Source organism: Artemia franciscana, chromosome 21 (assembly GCF_032884065.1).
Source record: "Artemia franciscana chromosome 21, ASM3288406v1, whole genome shotgun sequence".
NCBI lineage: Eukaryota > Metazoa > Arthropoda > Branchiopoda > Anostraca > Artemiidae > Artemia > Artemia franciscana.
The window spans coordinates 27015131-27033876 of NC_088883.1; the positions used below are offsets into that span (position 1 = coordinate 27015131).

The 18746-nt window shown below is 37.3% G+C and overlaps 1 protein-coding gene across 1 annotated transcript in view; it reads left to right on the plus strand.

The window, feature by feature from the left end:
• The first annotated feature begins 8764 nt into the window (after nucleotides 1-8764).
• LOC136040632 (myosin-VIIa-like) overlaps nucleotides 8765-18746 on the plus strand; it is a 204668-nt gene continuing 194686 nt past the window's right edge. Inside the window, exon 1 of the mRNA XM_065724911.1 lies at nucleotides 8765-8904. The gene's annotated coding sequence lies outside the window, so the exon portion shown is untranslated. The remainder of the gene's footprint in view (nucleotides 8905-18746) is intronic.

An 18746-nucleotide genomic window follows, 5' to 3' on the forward strand; every position in this document is an offset into this window, starting at 1 on the left:
ACTTTCAGACAGAACTGCCTCCGAGATTTATTTTGATATATAATATACCTTCGACCCCCGTTCCTTTGAAGTGCAGGAGATTTCAATTTTGTTTGCACTAGCTTAACTTTTTTTCCCGTGGTTTATTTCAAAATTAATTGCAAGAACCTGCCAGAATATGACAATTTTTATTCATTCTATTGGACTGGGCGAAACTGAAACCCCTTTTTGTGTCCAACCATCGTTTCATCAAAAAATTTTGAAACTCTACCTTTACTGACTCAACCTGGTCTTGAAAATTCTGCTTTATGCAGCATTTTATTATTATTTTCCATTACCTCCTTTTCTGATTTGAATGGCTGTTCATTTTCCTCTTTGTTTTTTCCTGGTGTTGCAGAGTTTGCATTTCAACGCTATTTCGCATTTTCAACGATACATTTACGCTGTGCATCACAGCGGCGCAAGAAGCATAAGAACATTTATTAAAATAAATAGCGACGAAGACAACACTGCCTTTCCATAACAAACAAATACAAAGTAGAAACAATAGGGAAAATCTTTTCAAGACAGTGGAAATCAGTTCTGTGAATATTATAGACAAGGAATTAATTTCAAATAGTTCCAATAACTCCTTTGATTCTGCTTTAGGTTGGCATATATTTAATAATCCGTCCCACACAATACTTTTTGAAAAATCTTCACTCATCAGTAATGATTTAGGGATAAAACAGGTGGTTCAAGAATCAATTGAAATTAATCTCAAATAAATAATAATATTTCTTTGAACAGGGACTTAGGGGAATACTCACTAAATTCTTTATACTCAAATTTAATTAAAAATGATCCAACAAAATATTTTACTAAACCGACTTATAATAGTACTGAACCAGCTACGAAAAGGCCTTTGAGACAGGCTGCTAAAAAGCAAGGTTGGCTCTGAGAAATTGCATTTAATCACCTTGTTCTCTTTAGTTTGAATGAATTTATATTCTCACTTCATTCTTTTGTCAGTCCTGGTTGAACTTCGTTGAAATAAGGATGCTAGGGCTGTTTTTAAAAACAAGTTTTTAAATAACATTATTTAGTTTTAATTCTCACAATTTAATGTAAGTTTATTTATATATACATATTTTCTCTCTTGTTCTCGTATTGTGCTGAAGACGGCCCTTGGACACAGGGCCGAAATATTCACAGAACTGATTTCCACTGTCTTGAAAAGATTTTCCCTATTGTTTCTACTTTGTATTTGTTAGAACATTTATTTTGATAGATTTTCTTAAAATCATCGATCACAAACTAAACAGTGAATTTTCTTCGTAAATATCTCACATTTGGACTTTTTTTTCGACGCTAATGTGGCTGGCACAGCCCGAAGGACTCTTTGCTGTTGTTTTGTCTACCACTTCTCTCCCTGAGCGGGAAAATGAAAGACTCATTGACAATTTTCTAGCAGATTCTCTCAATCCGCTTCGTATCCGTGCAATAGCCCGTTGACTTTAGAGGTAAGGCATTTGTTGATTCATATATTGAACGAGCAAGACTTCTGTGTCCTCTGTGAGTGATAGTATGTTTTATTAAGAAGAATTAGTGTTATTGCAAAGGATTGATTGAAAGTATTGGAATACAGTTATTGGAATATTGTTAGAGTTTTGAGCGACGTCTACCTTTGCAGGAGTGAGGTGTTTGCTATGCCTAATGTTTGAATGTATTGCACGCTGGCAACATCGTGGGTAAACAATCGTTGCAAATTTAGGTAAGATTTATTTGTTCAGTTGTGTTGCGAGAGCAACACTTTGGTTTTTTGGTTTTGTCGTGTTTTTTTTTTCTTTTTTTTCCTAGTACCCCGATTTCAGCTTAATCCTAGAAAGTGCTAAGGGTCTAACTTCTGCGGTTTTTACGGAAAGTGTGGACTTTAGGCCGGATTGATGAATATGACTTTGCATTTTGGAAAGCTTCATAGAGCTCTTGCCTGGGGCCGAAAAAAAAATGGTTTTTGCTTGTCCTTGAGCTTGAGCCTATAGTGTGTGAAGTGAAGTGGAGTTTTATAGCCTTTGTCAGAGAGAGCTATCTGAAGTTATGCAGTCAAGCTTTTGTTTCATCAAACCATGTTTCTGCTTTCGAGTGGAAAGCTCCGTTCTAGCAGGCAAGCAGGCAGGCACCAGATTCAAATCGAAGATGGACTAAAACCTATAAGTGTTAAATATATGCCGCAGTTACCCGGCCCCACAGCTAATATATCTTCTTTGAGTGATTAATAGAAAAACTTACAGAAACAAAATGTGGTATTTTCCCACGGGTCCGGCCATCTATTTTTTCTACCCATTTCTGTTCGTGATTTCAGCTGAATTTATCATTCGGTTTTTCGCACTTTGAACTGCGGTATAGAAATGGTATCAGATATGCTTCTTAAACTTTGAAAGTTCTAAACAAATTAGAGTTTATCCTTTGCTCCTTTCTAAGTGGATGACGTTAGAAACTTAGCCTACGGCAAAAGATTCAACTTTTGAAAAAAGACAGATAGATTTTTTTTTCGACGGCAGTCGATAGCTCTTGATGAGCTGATCAAAGTATATGCCATCAATTTTTTGGTAGAAAAATTTCTTCATGAGATATACCACTTTGAAAGTTTAAAGGGGTTGGCAACTTCAGTAGTAAGGTACACACTGAAACCAAAAATAGGCCGATATCAATTGTGAGACATATAGGGGAGTTTTAAGCAACAGTCAGCTGTCAGCACAAAATCATCTTCGGCAATGAGGGGTTCACAGCTTTTGATAGTTGGTGTACCTATTATTTGTTTCTGGTTTATTTGATGGTAAGACCAATTTGGTTCCTGTGGTAAGAATGAAGGGGACTTGTTTATTTTAAAATCCTTACACATTTACAACTTCAGCGTTTAATCGGAGCAAGGAAACAAAATCAAAGTGTTGCTCTCACAACACTTTGCTTGGTGAAGCCGAACAAAAGTTGCCGCAACACCTCACGGTGCCTATGCAGCGTAGATCTAGTTTTTGTTGTTTTGGTCATTGTTAGAGATGGGAAGAAAAAACAAAAGGTACACACAGAAGAGTCAGGTGACGGTGAGTTTTCTACGTCATCACCATTGAATAAATCAAATATGAGATTTGAAGCCTAGCCGACAGTTTCGGAGAAATCTTGTCTGTCGTTAAAAATAATGAACAATAAATTGGACAGTATAACGGGACACTTTAAGTTACTTGAAGCCCGAGTAAAATCGGCTAAAGAAACTCTTGCTTCTAACGCCCAGAAATTTTCTACAATGGAATCAAAATTCAGCGATGAGACAGCTAATAAATCCTTCGGAAAGAAAATGCCGATTTAAAAAAAAGAATATTATGCTGCGAATAAAAGAAGACTAAGCAAACTATTAGTGTATGGAATCTTCCTTGTGACAATTAAGAGCAGGCACAAAAAAATCGTATTAATCTGTTTGTGAACAGGGTCTGGAGATGAATATGGTTCCCAATGATAGTACAGTTCACGTGACAAAAAATAGTTGCTATTTAACGTGGCAGTCCCGTCAAGAAAAGATAAAACTGATATTTTAAAAATAAGCAAGAAATTAAAGTGAAAAATTATTAGCTGAAACAAGGACATATTTCTGAGCGATGATATGCCGCTAGGATTGTGAGTTGTTTGAAAGTGTCAGCATGAACGAAAATTAAAACCAAGAAATCGGTGTGGAAGCTTGGGTAAAAAAATCGATCCCACCTTTATTTGTTTTAATGGACATTGTAGAAAGGTTGCTTTCACGGTGGATGACCCTATTATTGATTTGGATGCTTCAAATACAAGTTCATTAAGCATCTCCATACGCTCTAGAAAAGATGGAACACACATATTGTCGTAGGATAAGGAGGGCCATGATTAATGTAACATAAAGTTAGGGTCACGTTCGAGCCTTGCCCAGGCCCATTGTGGTATCCAGAATTTTCCAACAAGCACTCTCCATCGTTCTCTTTCAAGTGCGACTGGCTCAGTCAACTGATTCCATTGTCTATTCCAGGGATGCCCGTGCTTCTTGAAACCTCCCACTGGCTCGAGTTTGGCTTTAACTGTCGATAACCATGTCTTTTTCTGTCCTCCGGGCTTCTTCTTCCAGTGCGTAAGGGGTTGGCTTTTCAAGCACTGTTTGGTGAACGAGTCAACATATCGGCGCAGCGTATGCCCGAACCATCGTAGACGTCTCGCCTTGGCAACATCTGAAACAAGTGGTACATCACCACATCTTCTTCTGATGACATTATTAGAGACGTGGTCAGAGAGACGCTGGCCATTGGAACACGCAAGGATATGATGATTTTTAACTTAAGAATTTACGTAGTGTGGGGGAATAGGACTTAGTGTGTCTTGTTGAAACTTTGAGAGAAGTTTCAACAATTTCAGAATGTTTCAATGAAGAGAAGTTGAAATAATCAGTGCTAATATCAGTATCAGTACCAGTATCAGTATCAGTATCAGTATCAGTATCAGTATGTAGTATCAGTGCTAACAAATTGTGATGTTTTTGATAAGTAAGTCCAGTTGAAATCCAAATCGGAAAATATTGTTTGGATAAAAGTGTCAGTAAAAAATATTTGTTTTGTTTGTTGTGGAGTCTATATACCACCTGAAAATAGTAGTATAAAAATAGGAGTGAAGATGCGTGGGAAATTTTAAGTAGAGAAACACATTGTTATAAAAGAATGTTTCTTAAGAATAAATTTGTGTTTTTAGGTCACTTTAATACCCATAATAGTAACAAAATGGAGAAGTTTTGGGGTCTATAGCTGTATGAGGACCAAATTCTACCAAGTTTTTTAGCGAATGAAGTGTTTGAGTCTAATGCTAATCAGGAAGGAGTGAAGGTAAGAGCAAGTAAGTTCATGCTCGCAAGATAAATAAATTGATTTTGCTGCTAATGGATCTTCGTGGGATGGAAAATTTAGCGGTTAGAAACAAACAGCCACAACTGCAAAAAAGAAAATCCTGTTTCACCAAGGCAACGCTCCATCTGGCCCCATTTGTCAAATTTGCATAACAGCCAAATAAACAGCCACAGTTGCAAAAAAAGAAAATCTTATTTCACCAAGGCAACGCTCCATCTCGCACCATTTGCCGCATTTGCATAACAGCCACATTTGCAGAAAAAGGAAATCCTGTTTCACCAAGGCAACGCTCCATCTCGCACCATTTGGCACATTTGCATAACAGCCATATTTGCAGAAAAACAAAATCTTGTTTCACCAAGGTAACTCTCCGTTTCGGACCAATTGCCACACTTGCATAACAGCCACGTAAACAGCCACGTTTGCAGTAAAAGAAAACCCTGATTCACCAAGACAACGCTCCATCTCGCATCATTTGCCACATTTGCGTAACAGCCAAATAAACAGACTTATTTGCAGAAAAAGAAAATCCTATTTCACCAAGGCGACGCTCCATCTCAGACTATTTGCCACACTTGCATAATATTCACATAAACAGCGAAATTTGCAAAAAAAAGAAAATTCTGTTTCACCTTGGCAGCACTCCGTCTCGAACCATTTGTTATGTTTGCATAACAGCCGCATAAACAGCCACATTTGCAGAAAAAGAAAATCCTGTTTCACCAACGCAACGCTCCATCTCGCACAATTTGCCAAATTTGCATAACAGTCACATAAACAGCCATATTTGCAGAAAAATAAAATCCTGTTTCACCATGGCAACACTCCATCTCGCACCATTTGCCACATTTGCATAAGAGCCACATAAATAGCCACATTTGCAGAAATACAAAATCCTATTTCACCAAGGCAATGCTCCATCTCGCATCATTTGCCACATTTGCATAACAGCAACATTAACAGCCACATTTGCCAAAAAAGAAAGTCCTGTTTCACCAAGGCAACACTCCATCTCGCCCCATCTGCCATATTTGCATAAAAGCCACATAAACAGCCAAATTTGCAGAAAAAGTTTTTTTTTGTTTCAGCATGGGAACGCTTCATCTCGCATCATTTGCCACATTTGCATAATGGCCGCGTAAACAGCCATATTTGCACAAAAAGAAAATCCTGTTTCACCAAGGTAACACTCCGTCTCGGACCAATTGCCACACTTGCATAACAGCCACATAAACGGCCACGTTTGCAGTAAAAGAAAACCCTGATCCACCAAGGCAACGCTCCATCTCGCACCATTTGCCACATTTGCGTAACAGCCAAATAAACAGACTTATTTGCAGAAAAGGAAAATCCTGTTTCACCAAGGCGACGCTCCATCTCAGACTATTTGCCACACTTGCATAACATTCACATAAACAGCGAAATTTGCAGAAAAAGAAAATTCTGTTTCACCATGGCAGCACTCCGTCTCGAACCATTTGTTACATTTGCACAACAGCCGCATAAACAGCCACATTTGCAGAAAAAGAAAATCCTGTTTCACCAACGCAACGCTCCATCTCGCACAATCTGCCAAATTTGCATAACAGCCACATAAACAGCCATTTTTGCAGAAAAACAAAATCTTGTTTCACCAAAACGACGCTCCATCTCGGACCCTTTGCCATATTTGCATAACAGTCACAAACAGCAACATTTGCAGAAAAAGAAAATCCGGTTCACCTAGGCTACGCTCCATCTTTAAAGATCTCCATCTAGGAGAAAGCTCCTTTTTAAGAGTCAAAAGGGGTCAGATAGCAATTAGTAAACCCCCTTTACATCCTTTTCTACCAAACGGATCCGGCAAAATTTTGAGATAATTGCAACATATTTACAACATTGCCATAATTAGTTCCGCAGAACAGACAAGGTAGATATTTTACAGATGTTTCCACAGATTGTAATTTGACTGGATAAAATATATTTTCTTTGGAGGGGGGAGGGGTAAAATAAGTTTTCGTTGGCCAAACCCATGCTCTTTGCGGTGTTTAATTAAATCCTGTCAATGCAACAAATTTTCTTGTTACTAATATTTTCCCCGAGAATTATTTTTCCAGAAAGAAATAATTTGTATTGTATTACAGATTAATTGGATAAAATGTTCCTGCAATAAAATTGTGAGCCCAGGATAAACTATTCGGAAATTTTGAGGGGGCTTCATTCATACGCCAGAGACATGAAATAACTGGATAAATGTATATTCTATTAACCAATAATAATAAAAAATTGGCAATGAAAAAGGGACAAAAATTAACTTTCCGAAATAGAAGTTTTTCGAGGAAAAGTAAAGAGCCATATTAAACTTAAGATCAGCCCAAGTAAAATCCTATGATAATACAATTCAACAATTTAACAGGTAACTAATAAATTATAAACGTACATTTTAATTTTGAAGTCTAAGACGCGAAAAACTGTAGACATATTCATTTTATAAACCAATAAAAAACTTTGGCCATAAAAACAAACAAAAATTAATTTAAATAATAAAAAAACTTAAAGAAATCAAAGAACCAAATTTGACTGAAAACCAGCAGAAATAAATTTCTAGTATAATACAAACTCAAAACAAGCAGCAATTATTATCAAAGAATAAATGAAACCCGAAACGAACAGAAATTAAAACTAAATATTTTAGCAAACATAAAGATAACAAGTGCAAATATACATGAATGAACTAACCTTAAATAACTTCAATATTATTTTGTTTCAACCCAGAGGCACTTCAAATGGAAGGAGTGGTAGTAAGAGCTTTGGAGGGAGCTCATTAGATTGAAAATTGGAAGTTTTAGTGCCCCTTTTAAGAGACAAAAGTGATCAGAGGGCAAATAGCCCCCACCCAAGCCCTCTTTCCCCAAATCTATCCGATCAAATTTTTAAATACACATTTTGTTCAAAATAGCCTAAAAATTCATATAGCCATAACTTAGAGGTTGACGAATCCCCTACAGCCCCCGGGGCAAGGGCTGTAACTTGTACAAGTTGCCTATTGTTAGCATATAAGGTGTTCGTGGACGGGGTGGTAGTATTAACTTTGAATGGGGCTCATTCAATTGTAAACTGGAACTTCTAGCTCTTCTTTAATAGGTTTTTAAATAGTATTCTGCCAATACTACCAATGAGAAGAAAAGAACAAGTTACCACGGCTTACTTGTAGTGCATATAAACAACTTAGGGTAAGCCAATGTTTTTGTATATTAGAGGAGGGGGAAAAGTTCACATTGAACAACATTGACACCATGACACCATGGTGCCACACATTGACACCACACACATTGACACCATGAACAACAACGATAGCCTTACATACGAATATGTTTAGTTCTTCAGTTTGATAGTTAACTTAGTTTGAATTTTCATAATTTTTCCTCAGTTGCTTTGATGTTCTCATTGAAGTAACTCTAATAGCTTCTTTCCCTACGTGGATCAGAAGCGACAATTGTTTTTATTATTTTGGTGGTGGTTTTATTTGTTTTTAGTTTGGTATTTTTCTTTTTGTTTTGTGCTAAGGACGCCTAGTTTAGATACAGGCGAAATATCCGCGTTATTTTAGTCTTCTCTCTCTACTGGCCGCAGTCGTGTTCGAGTTTTTTCTTTGTGGAGTTTTATCTCTCTTTGTTGTTGGTTGTAATTTCTTAGATTGTAAAAGTTTCTTTGTATTTCCTTTCTCCTAAGATTTTCTCCTGCGAACGAGCCTGTAATATTATATCTAAGCAAATTTCGCTCAAATTCTGGCAGTTTTAGCATACACAGCTCCTGAATTCCTCTATCAAGTCCTTTTTTCTTATATGACAACATTGACAATATGAGAAGCCCCTGAATAGCCGCGCGGTGAATAACTGTTTACTATCCCAGCTTTTAGTTGTACCAAGTTATCGGGTATTTAGTATCTATAGTTAGAATTGCTAAAGACTTAAAAATTCATAATTTAGTGAAAAAAAGGATTAAGATTACTAAGGATTACAAAGAAAAGGGACAAAATACGTGATAAAATTTATAGGTAATGTTTAGCTTATTTGGTCAACTTATAGGTGAGTTGAGTAACTCGGTAGCTGAAAAATTACAGTTCGACTCCTCTTTCACCTCTCCTCCTCAATTCACCTCTTTTTATGCATTAATTCAAAAAAAGAAAAATGAAGGGATATGTTCAGTTTCGTTCCAACTGCTCTAAAGTGTGTATTATTGCATATAGCAAGATTCTGATAATCGCATATTGTTTCTTTGTCATTACTAGAGAAGCACATCCATTTCTGGTTGACCCTCCTCCTCCTCCATGGGGCAAACTAAAAATCGTTATGTGGGCTTGCTTACAGGTAACATTATCTATAGAGCGAAGCGTATTAGTCAATGAGCCACGTGGGCAGAGGGGCGAAGTCTGTATTCTATATTTATTTAATAAGCTTCGTTTGAGGTTTTTTTTTTAGTTTTATCACTCTTTGTTGAATAAATATAGGATACAGACCTCACCCCGCTGCCCGCGGGGCTCATGGATTAATACGCTTCGCTCTTTAGGTAATTTTACCTGTAAGCAAGCCCATTTTACGCATTTTTAGTCTCATTGGAGAGGGATTTTAGAAACCTAAAAAATGGATGCGCTTCTCTAAAAATGTCAAAGAAACAATATGCGATCATTAAAGTCTTGCTATATGAAGTAATACGCACTTTAGGGTGCTTTAACGAAAGTAAAGATTTACAAAATGAAGTTTTTCAAAGAAAAGACTAACTAAGTCATATTACAAGCCTGGAATTGGAGCTATTGAGAAGGAAAGGCGTCTAAACTATACTTCATCCCCCTCCCCCTAATGAGCTAATAGACTATACAACCAAAATTATAAATTTCCAAGCATTTTGCCATGCGTCACCGTTATTTCAACCGTGTACCCATAAAATGGCGAAATCAAGAAACGGGAAAGACTCCTCGGAAATATGTTATTTGGGACATCCACCTTATGGCGAATATGGGGGTAAAGCTAATTTGTAATGTAAATGAATGTTATATTTAGATTCGGGATGCAATTCTGGGTGTACATATGCACACTAGGGGGTGGGGGTATATACTCTGTAAATATGTAGGCTCTAAGAAATTCATCAATTTCTTAGAAAAAACTACAAAAACAAAGAAAGAAGTGAAGATAAAGGTTCTCCTCCTGCAAAATGTATTAATTATGATTATTCTGCATATTATGGAGTAAGAATTGTTTTCTTAATATGTTTCCTTATGTCCAGCTAAGCTCCTAGGCTTATAATACTGGTTGGCTGGTTGGTTAATTTAAAGATTTGTATATATATATATATATACACTGTCAAAATTAACTTCTATATTGGAAAGTAGTTAAAGAGGGTAAATGAAACCCTGGAATGTATCCATGGCTCCAATGATCGCCCTGGAAGTCTAATAGTAGCTATATAGGAATATCGGATACGATAGGATAATCGCAATAGGATTATTCTAATTAAGACTGACAGGATAGGAATATCCTCATTGCACCAGGGCTCTCAGGGTGTGTTTTAGGCCCTAAGTTCATTTGTTCGTTTAGCTACTTTCCAAGATATAAAGACACGTCAAGTGCTTCAATACCTACCGATTTTTCATGGGATCTCAGGACCTTTTTTTGAAATTTCTGCGATCTATTTTCGACGTAACACCTAAGATTCTGCCAACCGAAGATTCAAATTCGCAGAACCGAAAATTCTGCGATTTAAAATCAGCTCTCACAATCTACTGACAAACATCGATATCCGAGTATTACCGATTTTGGTAAAATTCTTGTTGAGTGACTCCTTCTCCCTCTAGAGAGCCATGAAATTTGCCTACATGACAAGTCTATACCTATTGAAATTTGGATAAAACAACATTTTACCTTAATTTCAGTTACCAGTTGCTTTTTCTCTGCCTTTAGTTCTGAAAATGCAATTCCTGGTATTTGAGTAGAATTCTGAGCCATATCAATGTTTTTTTTCAAAATTTAGGAAATTTATTTGCATACCTTTAAAACTTTATAAACTGGGATTGAGCAAAGTTGTGAAGCTGAAAACAATTTTGTTGTACTTCATTCAAGCAGAAGGTCTATTTTGCAAGGTTTCACTTTTATAACACACATATTTTTGAAGGTCATCAAAGGTCAGGGCCTGCTAGAGGGAGAGGGAGTGGAGGTAGATACTTCAAAATACCACCCCGGGAAATACTTTAGCCTGTAGACCCATCTCTGAAAGCTTCATTTTCCTAACCTAACCCATTTCTGAGATAGCAAGAAGTCAATCAACTAGAATTTTACCCCGATTTTAAGCGAATATTGATTGACATGATTAAAAAATTTGGTTGACTGAAATAGTTATCTAAGGAGCAACGTAGAAACTTAAAATGAACTTGAACGACTGGGGCTGCTACCTCCCCTCAATCCCGCGCAATTTATGCTAAAGTCTGGCTAGCGATTTTCTGAGAGCATTTTAGAATGCAACAACTATAGTCCGTTATTAAGTGCAAGCGATTAATTTACAAAATTTTTTCGAAAATCTTGCGATTAAAAATCAAATCTGACGATTCACCAACAAACACCGATATTCCGATAATTGTCGATTCCAAGCAAGTTTTGGTTGTCATAGAACAGTTGACTTGGTTTAGCCTACTCTCAGTTAATACTTAATTAAATAAAGACCCGTATGTCTTTCCCCTCCTTTACATGTCAAGTTGCCTTTTTGGAGATTATTACCGTATATTGATAGCATATTTATTTTATTATGAGTAAATCTTATCTCATTTAGTGCAAATTGCAGGCCTTGAACTAGATTAAATTAAAAAAAGAAAAAGTTTTCAACTGAAAGTAAAGAGCGACCTAAAAAATAACTTCAGTTTTAGGTCCTGCCTTCATTAAGATTTTCAAGTGAAGTTGACGTAATAAAACAGCTTCCTGCCACCAAACTTTACTTTTTCTGAAAAAACTTTTGCCACTTCAAATCCGCCGGAACTGCCCTCTGAGTCCCAAAACGCATAAATAGAGACTTTCATTATCTGCCTTTTTTGGCGACGAAAAACAAATAAGCTCGGACGACTTCGCCTGCATAGCTGCAATGACGATACGGCTTTAATTTCTCTCTTACAAAAAAAAAATCAACTGAAAGTAAGAAGCAACATTAAAGCTTTACAGAAAACGAACAGAAAGCATTACGCATATGAAGGGGATTGCCCCCTCCTCAACACCTCGCTCTTCATACTAAAGTTTTTTATTACTTCAAAAATCTTCTTATGGCTCTAATTAAACGACCCCTGTGTTTCTTGAGTTGATAATAAAGCATTGAGACACAATTCAAATTTTAGCGTAAAGAGTGAACGTGTTGAGGAGGGGGCAATCACCTTCTCATTAATAATGGTTTCTGTTCGTTTAAGTTTTAATGTTGCTCCCCACTTTCAGTTGAATTTTTTTATATATTAAAATGTTTTTTTTTTTAAATAATGCCGCAAAATCTGGCTCCTCCATCTCAGAGGAAGGATCCCGCCTCCCCATGGAAAAGTCATCTAATTAATTAAATTTCCGGGTAAACTTACTCTGGACAATTACCCTTAACATCTTCATGCGTAAAAAATAGGAATTCTGGCAAATATCCCCGGTGTAAAACTTCCCATCAAAAATTCATCCCCTAGAAACTTCTCCCTCTCCATGGAAAATTTTCCCCGTGGAAATTATCCCCCAATGGAAAATTCACCCCCTCATTCGAAAAATGTATGCACACTTCCGTAAACAATGGGCAAGTTTTGTAGCTTAAAGCCCTTTCTTCAGGGGTTGTGGGCGGTCATTTTTTCTTCAAATGCAATGGCTATCTCAAACTGTTGATCGTATGATTTTGGGGAAAAAGGAGCGTAAGAGGGAGGTTAGTTGTCCACCAATCTTTTTGGTCACTTATAAAAGATATTAGAACTATTAATTTTCGTTTAATGAGCCCTCTCCCGACGTTTTAGAACCATTGGTTCGATATAATAACCCCTTGAAAAAACCAAAAAAAAAAATTAAATAAACACGCATCCGTGATCTCTCTTCTTGCAAAAAATAAAGAAAAAACAATATACAAATTCCGCATTTTCGCAAATAGGAGCCTGAAACCCTTACTTTAGGGTTTTCTGATACTTTGAATTTCATGGTATTATTTTCATTACCATTTTTTGACTTTTAGGGGGGTGTTTCCCCCTCTTTTAAAAATCAGGCAAATATTCTCAGGCTTGTAGCTTTTGATGGGTAACACTAAACTTAGTTAATCTTATATATTTAGAATAAGCATAATAAGCCGATTTTTTATGAATATCCCTTGATATCGAAATTCTGTTTATTAGAGTTTCGGTTACTATCACTTCTTACTTACAGTTCGTTTCTATGAACTGTTATATGAAGTGAAGGTGCTTGTGTAGGCTGTATCGAAGAATTAGAAGAAGATAAAAAATTACAAGATATGTAAATACTGGATTTTTATCTAATTTTAGAATAAGAAGGACATTGGTTGTACGAGCCCATTTACGATTTAACTTCACTTACGGAAATGTGTAATTACGCTGTCGCCTCAGAGTCTCAAGATTTACACAGTTTTTTCTACAATCTCTTAGACTGTAAAAACAAACCGTTTATTTCTAAGTGTCTTTATATTCTCCTTCTTCTGAGATTTTCTACCGCATATTACCCTGTATTATTATATCTACATGGGTTTTGTGTTTTTGTGTGCATAACTGCTGAATTTTTCTATCTAGTTGTATTTGTACCCTTTTTCCTTATATGACAACAATGGCAAAATGAGAAGCCCCTGAAATTTTTGATCTAATTTACTCTGCTTCTCCATGCATAGATCACAAAGAAAATAAGAGCTAAGAGCTCATATGGTACTTGTGACGAGGTCCGGAGAGCCAAGAGCCAAGAGCTCATGGCATGAGCTCTAGCTAAATTCTAAGAATCAACAGATTGATTTAAAAGAAAAATCTGAGGTTGAATGCCAGTCAGGATTTAAAATAAGAGCTCTGAGACACGAGGTCCATCTAAATATCAAAATTCATCGAGATCCGATCACCCACTCGTAAGTTAAAAATACCTCATTTTTTCTAATTTTTCCTCTCCCTTCAGCCCCCTAGATGGTCGAATAGGAGAAAACGACTTTATCAAGTCAATTCGTGCAGGTCTCTGACACGCCTACCAATTTCCATCGTCCCAGCACGTCCAGAAGCATCGAACTTGCCAAAGCACTGGACCCCCCTAACTCCCCCAAAGCGAGTGGATCCAGTCGGGTTACGTCGAGCACGTATCTCGACATTTGCTTATGCTAACCACCAAGTTTCATCCCGATCCATCCACTCTAAGCGTTTTCCAAGATTTCCAGTTTCACCCTCCAACTCCCCCCAATGTCACCAGATCTGGTCGGGATTTAAAATAAGAGCACTGAGACATGAGTTCCGTCTAAATATCAAATCTCATTAAGATCCGGTCACCCGTTCTTAAATACTAAATACCTAAATATAAGTTAAAAATACCTCATTTTTTCTAATTTCACAAGAGAGTGGATCCGGTCTGGTTATGTCAATCGCGTATCTAGGACTTGTGCCTATTCTTCCCACCAAGTTTCATCCTGATTTCTCCACTCTAAGTGTTTTCCAAGATTTCCGTCCCCCAAATCCCCCCAGTGTCACTGAATCTGGTCGGCATTCAAAATAAGAGAGTTACGAGGTCCTTCTAAATATCAAATTTCATTAAGATTCGATCACTCCTTCTTAAGTTAAAAATACCTCGTTTTATCAGATTTTTCAGAATTACCCCCCCCCCCCCCAACTCCCCCAAGAGAACAGATGCGTATTGGTTATGTCAGTCACGTATCTAGAACCTGTGCTTATTTTTCCCATCAAGTTTCAATCTAAGTATTTTCCAAGATTTTAAGGTTTGCCCCTCCAACTCCCCCCAATTTCACCGGCATTCGATCGGGATTCAAAATAAGAACTTTGAGACACGATATCCTTCTAAATGTCACATTTCATTGAGATCCGATCACCCGTTTGTAAGTTAACAATATCTCATTTTTTTCCTAATTTTTCCGAATTAACCTTCCCCCCACTCCCCCCCAGATGGTCGAATCGGGGAAACGATAATCTTTAATTTCATCTGGTCTGGTCCCTGATACTCCTGCCAAACTTCATCGTCCTAGCTTATCTGGTAGTGCCCTAACTAGCAAAATCGGGACGGACAGACAGACCGACAGAATTTGCGATCGATATATGTCACTTGGTAAATACCAAGTGCCATAAAAAGTACAGAAAATTTTTAATTGGCTAGTTACGATGAAAGTGAAGAGCTTTTGTTGTGTTTAAGCGAAAAATCTCATGTGCCAAATGTAAAAGGGTTTTAACAGGGCAAGTTACTTGTTCTGATTTACTCTGCTGCTCCATGTATAGAAAAAAAAAAAAAAAAAAAAAAAAAAAAAAAAAAAAAAAAAAAAAAAAAAAAAAAAAAAACTGAACACGCGCTGTTTTTTTTTTTGAACCAAGAAATTCTTCGAGTCTGCTGAATATGTACAGATTTCAAGTGATATCCCATTTTCCAGGTAATTGATATAGAAACACTATGTACTACTCGTAGGGACATTGAATGGGCGATTTTTCAGCTTCAAAGTATATTCTAAAAAAATCGATTTGTGGAACCATTGTAATGCATAACTAACAGTGCACAGCTAAATAAATTTTAACTATTTTTGATTAATTTTCTCAAATCTTTTTGCGGACGAACTAAAATTGAAAGGTTAATTAAATAAACTAAACAATTTTATCTGAAAAGCACTTCAAGTGGGGACATTTATGGAAAGTGATTTTTCAGTCTCCGAAAGTTAATATAATATTACATTCACCTAGCCGATTATTTTGTTTTACTGTCATGGGCGAGGAGTGTCCGACTTTTAGGAATCCTGTACACTATGTGGCACGTGGCGAAAGTGTGGTCACGAAACTGTGCCAAGTGTTACGGGGAGTTTTTCATGCGTGATGGAACTGTGCCACGCGGGAAAGAACTATGTGGTATTATTGGCTAACAGTGATGTACACCAGGTAGCGGGAGTGTGTGGCCCTTTGGTGATGGGTGTATTTTGATATTTCTTGTCCTCTTTATTAAGTGCATTTATGATTTACTGATTTGAAAGAACCTGTGGAAAGAAACAAAATAATGTGTGCAGTACGGATTGATAGAGAGATAGAAGGACGGGAAGATAGAAAGAGACGTAGAGAGAAGCGAGAGCAAAAGAGGGAAGCCTATTGAAGTCAACTAAAGCCCAAGCCGTTTTCCGGTGTCCATGTGGCTATCAGTCTGCATATTGAGCAATAAGGCTCTTCCCTCGTACAACATTCAATATTGATCATGCAGATGATCCCAAGCGTAGGTATTGCTTCTTCGTCGTCTGTATTAGAGATACAGATGTTTTACGCCGTCTAACCGTTTCTAAAACGTTCTATATTTAAACGTTCTATATATAAAACGTTCTAAAACCTATTTCTAAAACGCCGATAACCGTTTCTGTGATTTCTTTCAAGTCTTTGAATTCTTTTGAAGTGCGCAAGATGAATAATAGAAGCTTGGTCTCGAATTCAGGAGTTGAAAGTGTGAATTTCTAGTTTTTAATTGGTGTGGAAGTAGCCCTGTCGCATGCGTGACCTTTGGTTCCTCTCTGGTCCTGTCAGCAGAAAGTACCTGGGTCTGGGTCTGGGACCTAGCTGGGTCTTCCAAGTAATTTGACTGTTTTTTCACATCTGTCAGTTCCTAATCCTGCTAAGTCGCATCCCTCGTAAAATTTCTGCTACGGAAACATCTGTAGTTACTGAAAACTAGCGCTTCAACCGACATCTTCTTGCATATCTTGACAATTCGTTCGCATGTAAACTCATTTTTTATATGGCCCCCACCCCATGGTCCCATCCAGTTTTTTGGGGGGGTTTGCAAAAAAAAACTTTACAACCCCATCAAAAATTTGTTTATATTCAATTTTGTTACGTTTTTACGAGTTGACAAATATTTAAGGGGGGGGGGTCAAACCCCCTTACCCCTCCTCTGGATACGGGCTTGTTGCCCCCTTTAGAAAATTTTACTACTTCAGATAAAAGAAAAATTTGTTCATACCAATACGGGTTTGGATACTGCATTTTCAGTAAATGAGCAACAGCTAAGAGCTCATATGACACTTGTGACGAGGCAAGAAGAGCTAAGAGCCAAGAGCTCATATTGTATGAGCTCTAACAAATTTCTAAGAGTCAATAGATTGATTTAAAAGGAGAATCAGAGGCTTAATGCCGGTCAGAATTTAAAATAAGAGCTCTGAGTCACCATGTCCTTCTAAATATCAACATTCATTAAGATCTGATCACCCACTCGTAAGTTATAAATACCTCATTTTTTTCTAATTTTTCCTCTCCCTTTAGCCCCCCAGTAGGTCGAATCTGGGAAAACAACTTTATCAAGTCAATTTGTGCAGGTCCCTGACATGCCTACCAATTTTCATCGTCCTAGCACGTCCAGAAGCACCAAACTTGCCAAATCACTGAACGCCTCCCCCCAACTCCCCCAAAGAGAGCGAATTCAGTACGGCTACGTCAATCACGTATCAAGGACATTTGCTTATTTTATCCACCAAGCTTCATCCCGATTCCTCCACTCCAAGTGTTTTCCAAGATTCCCCCCTCCAACTCCCGCCAATGTCAAAAGATCTGGTCGGGATTTGAAATAAGAGCTCTGAGACATGAAGTCTCAGATTTATCAAATTCAAATTCAAATATCTGAAATATCAAATTCATTAAGATCCGATCATCTATTCGTAAGATAAAAATACCCCAATTTTCACGTTTTCCAAGAATTCCGGTTTACCCCTTCAACTCCCCCCAATGTCACAGGATCTGGTCGGAATTTAAAATTAGAGCTTTCAAGCACAAGATCCTTCTAAATATCAAATTTATTAAGATCTGGTCACCCTTTCGTAAGTTAAAAATACCTCATTTTTCCTCCACCAAAGAGAGCAAGATCCGGTCCGGTTATGTCAGTCACGTATCTTAGACTGGTTTTGATTCTTCCCATCCAGTTTCATCCTGATCTCTCCGCTTTAAGTATTTTCCAAGATTCCCCCCCCCCCGAATGACGCTGGATCCGGTTGAGATTTAAAATAAGAGATCTGAGTTACGAGGTTCTTCTAAATATGAAGTTTCATGAAGATTCGATCACTCCTTCTTAAGTTAAAAATACGTCATTTTTTTTAATTTTTCAGAATTACCCCCCCCCCCCCGATAGAGTGGATCCGTTCCAATTATGTAAATCACGTGTCTAAAACTTCTGCTTATTTTTCCCACCAAGTTTCATCCCGATCCCTCCAATCTAAGCCTTTTCCATGATTTTAGGTCCCCCAAAACTCCCCCCAATGTCACCAGATCCGGCCGGATTTATAATAAGAGCTTTGAGACATGATATCCTTCTAAATATCAAATTTCATTGAGATCCGATCACCCGTTCGTAAGTTAAAAATACCTCTTTTTTCTTATTTTTCAGAATTAACCCCCCCCCCACTACCCCAAAGAGAGCGGATCCATTCCGGTTACGTCAATCATATATCTAGGACTTGTGTTTATTTTTATCACCAAGTTTGATCCCGATCCCCCCACTCTAAGTGTTTTCCAAGATTTTAGGTTTCCTCCTCCCAACTCCCTCCAATGTCACCACATCCGGTCGGGATTTAAAATAACAGCTCTGAGACACGATATCCTTCCAAACGTCAAATTTCATTAGGATCTGATCAAATTTTCTTAAGTTAAAAATACATCATTTTTTCCATTTTTTTCTGAATTAATGGGCTTTG